Raw genomic sequence first — 7,420 nt, 5'->3', positions numbered from 1 at the left:
GCCGCCGCGTGGCGAGCATGCGACTGCGAGGACGCGTCCCGGTCGGCCACCAGAAGAGCTCAGCTGCGCCCGCCTCCGCCCCCGCTCCCATTCGCGCCCCTCGGCCCTCGCTCTCTCACTCTCTTGCCATTGGAGCCCGAGCTCCGCCTCGGCCGTTCCTCCCCCGTGCGTGTGCCATTCTGCGATTAGTTCTTCTCCGAGCTCCGCCCTCGCTCCGCCGTTGCGGAACACCCGTCCGAGCGCTCGGTAAGGCACGGTGAGCCCCCGCTCGCTCTCGTTTTCTTCTCCGGCGAGAGCTCCGCCGCCGCGCACGTGATCCGCGCGTCTCCATGCCTTCCGGTGCTGCGTCGTTGGTGCATTGTGCTCGCCTTGGCACCGCGGTGCTCACGAGCCACTCCAGCCACGCTCTACCGGGCCAGCGTCCCGTGCCGACGGTGAGCAGCGCCGCCGCCCCGCCATGGCCGGTGGCGAGCCTGCTCCGGTCCGTTTTAGGCCACGCAAATGGGTGCGCTAGGTCCGCCGTGAGCCGTAGAGCATGTAGAGCCGCTTGATTCGCCAAAAGGGGTCGCCGACGGTGAGCTCCGGCTCGCCGGAGCTCCTCCCCTCTGCGTTCTGACTAGTGGGCCCGGCTGGCAGGCGGGTCCGCTCGTCAGCGACCGCGGGTGCACTGCACCGGGTGCACCTAGCCTGTCTCGGGGTGGGTGACAGGTGGGGTCATCTGACTCGCGTGTCCCGCCTGTCAGTGACTCCGAGGGTTTGAATCCGGGTGCGCTTAGCGTTTTAGGTTGTTTTCCGTTTTAAAAGTTTTTCCAAAAAATGAGTTATGTATTCAAAAATCCATATCTTAAGGAATATAGCTCCAAAAATTGTGAAATAAATTTTGGTGTGTTCCTTATTTCCAGATCTATAGCCTAGTATGTTTGCATGTCATGTTTGAGTAACTTTTCTGTGTGAATATATTTAATCCATGTTTTTGCTAAACTTGGAAAATGCATAGTAAATAAAATAGGGTTCAGAAAAATGTGAAACTAGATTTGCTGGCTCTGCATGTGTGTTTACTCACTGGGAAAATATTGTTACATATTATTTGGTGTATAAATGAATTTATGGTAATTTAAATGCTTGCATGGCAGTGGTTTATGATTTTTAATAATAAATTGGCTCATGCAATAAATCTGGAAAATTTTATGGGTATTTCTTATAATATTAGACAAATGGTAAAAATATGAAATCTGTTGTTTGACATTTATATCATAGTGGAGTAATTATGCTTACTTTATTAATTAATCTTGTGATTTTTGTGGCTCAACATAAGTATCCAAAAATCATGAAAAATTTACAGTAGACTTTATACTTAGCTGGTAGTCTCCTGTAATTTTTGTGGAATTTATTAATAAACAGAATTGCATGTGATTTTTTAATGAGCCTAGAAATGAATAAAGAAAATTATGAATGGTTGTGTATATAGGTTGAATGGGATAAGTTGGGTTTGGTGTATCTTTGAAGCATCATGTGGGTTGCTGGTTGTATTTAAAAAATAATTGTAGAAGAGAATGCAATAGATGCTTGATTCACTTGTTTATTCTTGGATGATGTTGACCACCTTGCAATAAGCATGACCAAGTACATCACCTATGCATCATGTCATGACTCCTTTAGTGCTTTCTCCTACAAGCATCCACTCGGGCATCTCGCACTCCACTCATGAGCACACATGCATCATACAGGCTCGCAGGAGAACGAAGTGGGACCCGAGGAACCCGAGGAGCTTCAGGAGCAGGAACCTCCGGAAGCACAGGAACCCGGAGAGGAACTGCAGGAGTGTCCGGATCACCGACCCAGCACGTTTGAGAAAGGCAAGCCCCGGAGCATTCTAAGTCTCCCTATTCTCGCTAACTTATACAAAGCACTATACTTGTTCTACTATATTACATTTAAGTGATAGGAAATTGTTTGATACCGTTGATGCATATGTACTCCTTGTTCTCCTTACTCGTTCACCTACCTTGTCCTATGTAGATAGGTACGGAGTCTATGCTTAGCTTGCTTAGTCCGGTAGAAGTCGGGTGATTCCCTGTCACCTGCGAGATATAGGTGGATACCTGCTTGCTTAAGCAATAGTTGCTTGGGGAAAATAATAACCAAGTGTTGAGTGTAATTGGAGACCGGGCAGGGTCTTATGGTGGGTTGACCATAGTGCCCCTGCCTGTGTCGATTAAGGACCGATCGTTGACGGCCCTCTTGTCATGTTGAACGCATGCCCCACACTTAGCTGGAAGGATAAGTCGTTCCGACCGCGAAGCCTGAACACTATCCGGGCTGGGAATCGAGCCGCCATGCGCTGTATTGGTGGTGGTTGAGGAGAACGACAAGGGCGCGGCGTGCAACCTTGGTATACCTTGGATACCTCGGTCGCCGGAACGGTCCTCGGGTACTGGCGGTGCCTGCCGAACCCGCGAATTGGTCCTGGATAGTGTAATACGGTGATCTGTAGCTCACTTGATCAGTGAGTGTGGTTTGTGTGGGGAATACCTCGCCAGCTGGTTAGAAATCGATTCGAATCGCCATCGCTCCTGGATAGTGAGCACTTGACATGAGCCCTGTCCTCGTAGTAAGGACTATGGAACACTTGGGTTATAATGAAACGGGTTTATGACTGCTATGATGAGGTACTATCATATCACTACACTGTTGTGATAGCACAGGTGCAAACCTAGATAATAGGTAATGATACTTTCAACTTGAGCAAATTAAAAGAAGAAAGACTTATGTAGGTTATGATAGCGAAATACTGCGGTTTTGCAAAATGGTTGTCAGCTACACCACTATATAGCCTTCATGATCCTTGATGAGTCTTTATTTTAAGTTTATGACGGGTAAGTCTAGCTGAGTACCTTCTCGTACTCAGGGTTCTACTCCCATGTTGTTTTGCAGATGGTCAAATGTACTATGGTTATTGCATCCTCTGTCTGTACCCAGCCATGGATGACGACTAGACCAAGGGCGATGGTCACTCCGTCTCTCCTTTTGCTTTTGTGGGAATGACCGAACTATGGCACTGTATCAGAGTAAGCGTGTGTGTTGTATTTTCGAACTATGAAGCTTCCGCTACTCGAAGAACTTGGTTTGTAATAACTTAAGCACTCTGATGTATTTTATGAATGTTGTAATCTGGATGTAATTGTGGATGGTGACCGGTAAACTTATTACGATCTTGGCTGTTGTGCGATGTGTGGTTTGAAATCCTTCGAGATTTCACGGACTACCGGGATTATATGGGCTTAAGCCTGCTGGTTTGACTATGCAAATGGTCGCTGTTAGGCTTAATCTCTTATAATTTGGTCGGTTCTGTTACATTATCTTCCTGAGGCGGAGGGTCGACCTGACCGTTGTTCCCAGGTGTCCTGGGGTCCTCCCTTGCTACTGGGGCTCGGCCGCCGGCGACGGCGTCTTGTGTTTCGTCTGTGGTCTCCGCCTCCCCGTCAATGTTGAAGCATTCCCTCGTAGGGTCGTAGCTGTCGGATTCAGAGACGGGATCCGGGTCTACGACGTAGAAACATCCGCATCGTTCTTCCGCCAGTCGTTGCCTGAGTGAGGTGATCGTGTATCGCCCAGGTCCTAGGCGTCGGAGGCCTCGCACCTGGGAGAAATCCGGCAACTCAGCTACTTGCTGCTGCGCTCTGGCGTCGCACGGGAGGACCACTGATCGTTCCACGTATGTCTGGGCATTTGGACATATTGCCCTGGTGAGTGACGCCGCGGCTTTGTCCAGACTGAACGGGTACGCTCTCCTGGGGGCGAACAACCCATGTGGTAGCAGCGTTGTGGGGGATGAGAGCACGCGAGGCGCGTCGTTGCCTAACGTCGTCGCCTGGCCCTCGTGACGTCGGGCCGTCGTATCCACGGCTTCGGCGCGCGGGGCTGTCGATTCCTGCACCGCCGCTCGCTTGGCATGAGCCGATGATCGTTTAGCGGCAGTGGGGCGGTGGTGGTGCTGTGCACGCCTCTTCTTGGGCGGGAAGGCGTGGTGGTGAGGCCGTCTTGGGGCCTTCAGTCGTGCGGGTGCAACACGAGCTCCTCCCAGTCCTTTGACCGAGAGCAGGATTATGTCGTAGCCGAAACTGGTAGACATGAACTCGAGGCTCCCGAACCAAATCACCGTGCAGCGCGGGATCGGTGAAACAAGTGTGGCCATCTGGAAAGAGATGGGAAGTCGGTGAAAAAACACTCTGGACCCCTACCTAGCGTGCCAACTGTCAGTGTTTTACCCTTAGAGGGTTCACACCAACGAGTAAAACTTGTGTGTGTGTTCTCTTTCCCAGACGGTGATGCAAGAAAGACACAAAGATTTATCCTGGTTCGGGCAAGAGAAGGCCCTACGTCCAGCTGGGGGGAGATGTTTCTATTATCTTGCACCTAAGTGCTTGTACAGGGGCGAATACAAGTTGGTGTTGTGGTGGGTTCTGAGTTCTAGAAGGAGGTAGTGTATGGTTGCTCTCCTCTACGTATTCTTTCCTATGCCTCCCCTGTTATAGTTCCAAGGAGAGACCTAGGTTACACGGCGTAGGTGATAGAGTAGGGGTCGATAGGGGCGTGGTGTGCTGACCTACTCATGGCTTCCGTACTGGCGTGGCCTCGAGCCGTCTTGTTACTCAGTACTTGGGTGATGATTACGCGTGCCTCTGAATTCGGCTCCTGCGCGCTGTCTTGGATCGGCTTAACCGTGGGCACGCCTGTACGCCATGGCTGCTGTCGCATCAGAGTGGTCGAAGTGTTGTCTTTCGCCGCCTGACTCTTCTTCGGGAAGGAACGTGTTCGCTCGAGGGTCCGATGCCGCGCAAGCCCTGCTGATCGGAGCGCTGACTTTGGGCATCTCGAGGGGGGCCGTGACATGACGTCCCGACTGTCTCACTGTGCTCGGTCACAATCTGACTCTTCTGAAAGGATAAAGCTGCAAAAAGGGGTGATTCGATGGGTGCTTCCTCCCTATCACGTTTCCCGTGACTGTCGGGTTAGGTGAGAACACGGCAGGCACATTAAATGCCCTAGTTCCCGTACCCACGTCAGGCGGCGAACGGCGTCCTTGCACTCGAGGCCCGTCGATTCGTACGAGCTAGTTCTTTATTTGACGGTTGCTTGTTCAGTCGAGCCTCGGTCGATTCGCACGACCTTTTATCCGTGTTCGATGCTATGGTCATTATCGTGTTTTGCGTGTGATCAGGGGGCATCGAGTCAGGGGCCTCGATTTACATATGGGTCCTTTCGTTATGTGCATCGGTTAGGGTACCCCTATTGATACCCTCGACATGCATAGACTATAGAAAACTGAACAAAGCCACGAAAAAGGATCATTTTCCATTACCTTTCATAGATGAGATGCTAGAGCGATTAGCGAACCATTCGTTCTTTTGTTTCTTAGATGGATATTCAGGGTATCACCAAATCCCGATCCATCCTGATGATCAAAGCAAAACCACTTTTACATGCCCATATGGAACTTATGCTTACCGTAGAATGTCTTTCGGATTATGTAATGCACCAGCTTCTTTTCAAAGATGCATGATGTCTATATTTTCTAATATGATTGAAGAGATTATGGAAGTTTTCATCGATGATTTCTCTGTATATGGAAAAACTTTCGATAGTTGTTTTGAAAACGTAGACAAGGTTTTCAAAGATGTGAAGTGTAACACTCCTAGTGTTAGCTTGCATGTTAACCATGACAATTGCATCAACATAAGCATCATCATGCTTATTCATAAGCATCCATCATGATCACATGTCATCCCATGTATACCATGTGTGAGTAAATTGCTTGTGTGACTTGAATTGAGTGACTATAAGGGGTAGCCAATGCAAACAATTGTACATTGTCTTCCAAATTACCTTAATCATGTTTAAAACATCATTTTGAACCAAGTTCATGTTGAAGGTTTTGTCCAAAAACACCCCTAAGTCATGGTTAACCCTAGAATGACCTTTTTGACCCCCTAAGACCACTTTTTAAAGATGCTTTATGAAACTGGTGTTAGAAACCTTGCATGTCTGTGACACCTGAAACAAAGTTGTAGAGAATTTCATAAGCTACAAAATTTATGCTGATGACTTTTTATGAAAAAGCTTGGAACACTTCCAAAATTCACTCACAAGCCAAAAATCAAGGCTGATTTCACACTTAGCCAAATTTGGCTAAGTCTGGAATCACACAGTTTCGACATAGGGTGATTGGGAGCCTTGTAGATTGAAATCCAGACCGAGTTAGGCTTTGATCTTGTAATCAAAGTTGTAGAACTTGTGTAGCTCTATCCAGAGGATCAAATCCCAGCCAAAACCATCGATTGAGCTGAGAGTAAAACGTTGGCAAAGATCGAGTTTCAGTCACTGTTGGCGACGACTGAATCGCGCGATTCAGTTTCGTCAGACACCGGCCGACGGACGCGTGGACGACCCATGGCGGCCGTACATCGACGGTGACCCTGCCTGTCAGCCCCGGCGCCTTCACTTGGACACCACGACGCCACCCCGAGCCCCGGCCGTTCTCATTTCGCCTCCCCAGCGCTCTCTCCCTTCTCCATTTCGCCTCGGCGAGCTCCGCCGTGGAACGGCAGCTTCGCCCGAGCTCCCCTCGACGCCTCCGGCCAAGCCAGCCCGCTAAAAGCTTCGCCAAAGCTTCCTCCACCTCGGCGTCACCTCCTTGGCCACTGTCGAGCACGGGTAAGGCGGCATTGCCGAGCTCCGAGCATTTCTCCCTCGCCGGAGTTCCGCCCGAGCTCACCGGCAACGTGGCCAGGCTTCTCTGCTCCACCATTTTCCTTCATTCTTGTTCCTATCGCTTCCCTGTTCACTGATGCTCGGCGTGAAGCTCTACCGTGTCGCCATTGCCTGGATCCGCCGGCGTAACGCCGCGCAGCGCCGCCGCTCCGCCATTCCCGACGGCGAGCACCTTAGGGTCCAGTAGAGCGCGGGTAAAGTAGGTCAACAGAGTCGCCTTGATGAGAGGAACACGTAGGTGCCCTTGGATCCGGCGGAAACCTCATCGTCGTTGAGCTTTGCCGGCGGCGAGCTTCTCCCCTGTCACTGTCTCACTGTCGCGCGGGTCCCGGGTGTCAGCCTCTCCTCCCTCACCCCTCTGGTTCACTGTTTTGCAGAGCCAATGCTGTTTTTGTAAAATCCATATCTGGAGTTTTAGAGATCCAAATGAAGTGATTCCAATTTTGCTAGGTTCCATTAGGAGTCTCGTTTTTAATAAAAATATGAAACATGCCATGTTTTTGCAGAAATAAATAGATATAAATTAATCTTGGATTTTTGGTGGGTAATTATATCTTGAAATCTATTGATCTGCTGGTCGTGCAAATTTAGGGTGTTGTTACTTATGTTATGATTAGGCTCTGATAAATTTATCATGATTTTTCGAGGC

Source organism: Sorghum bicolor, chromosome 4, assembly GCF_000003195.3.
Source record: "Sorghum bicolor cultivar BTx623 chromosome 4, Sorghum_bicolor_NCBIv3, whole genome shotgun sequence".
Classification (NCBI taxonomy): Eukaryota; Viridiplantae; Streptophyta; class Magnoliopsida; order Poales; family Poaceae; genus Sorghum; species Sorghum bicolor.
Note: the sequence above shows the minus strand (reverse complement) of the source record.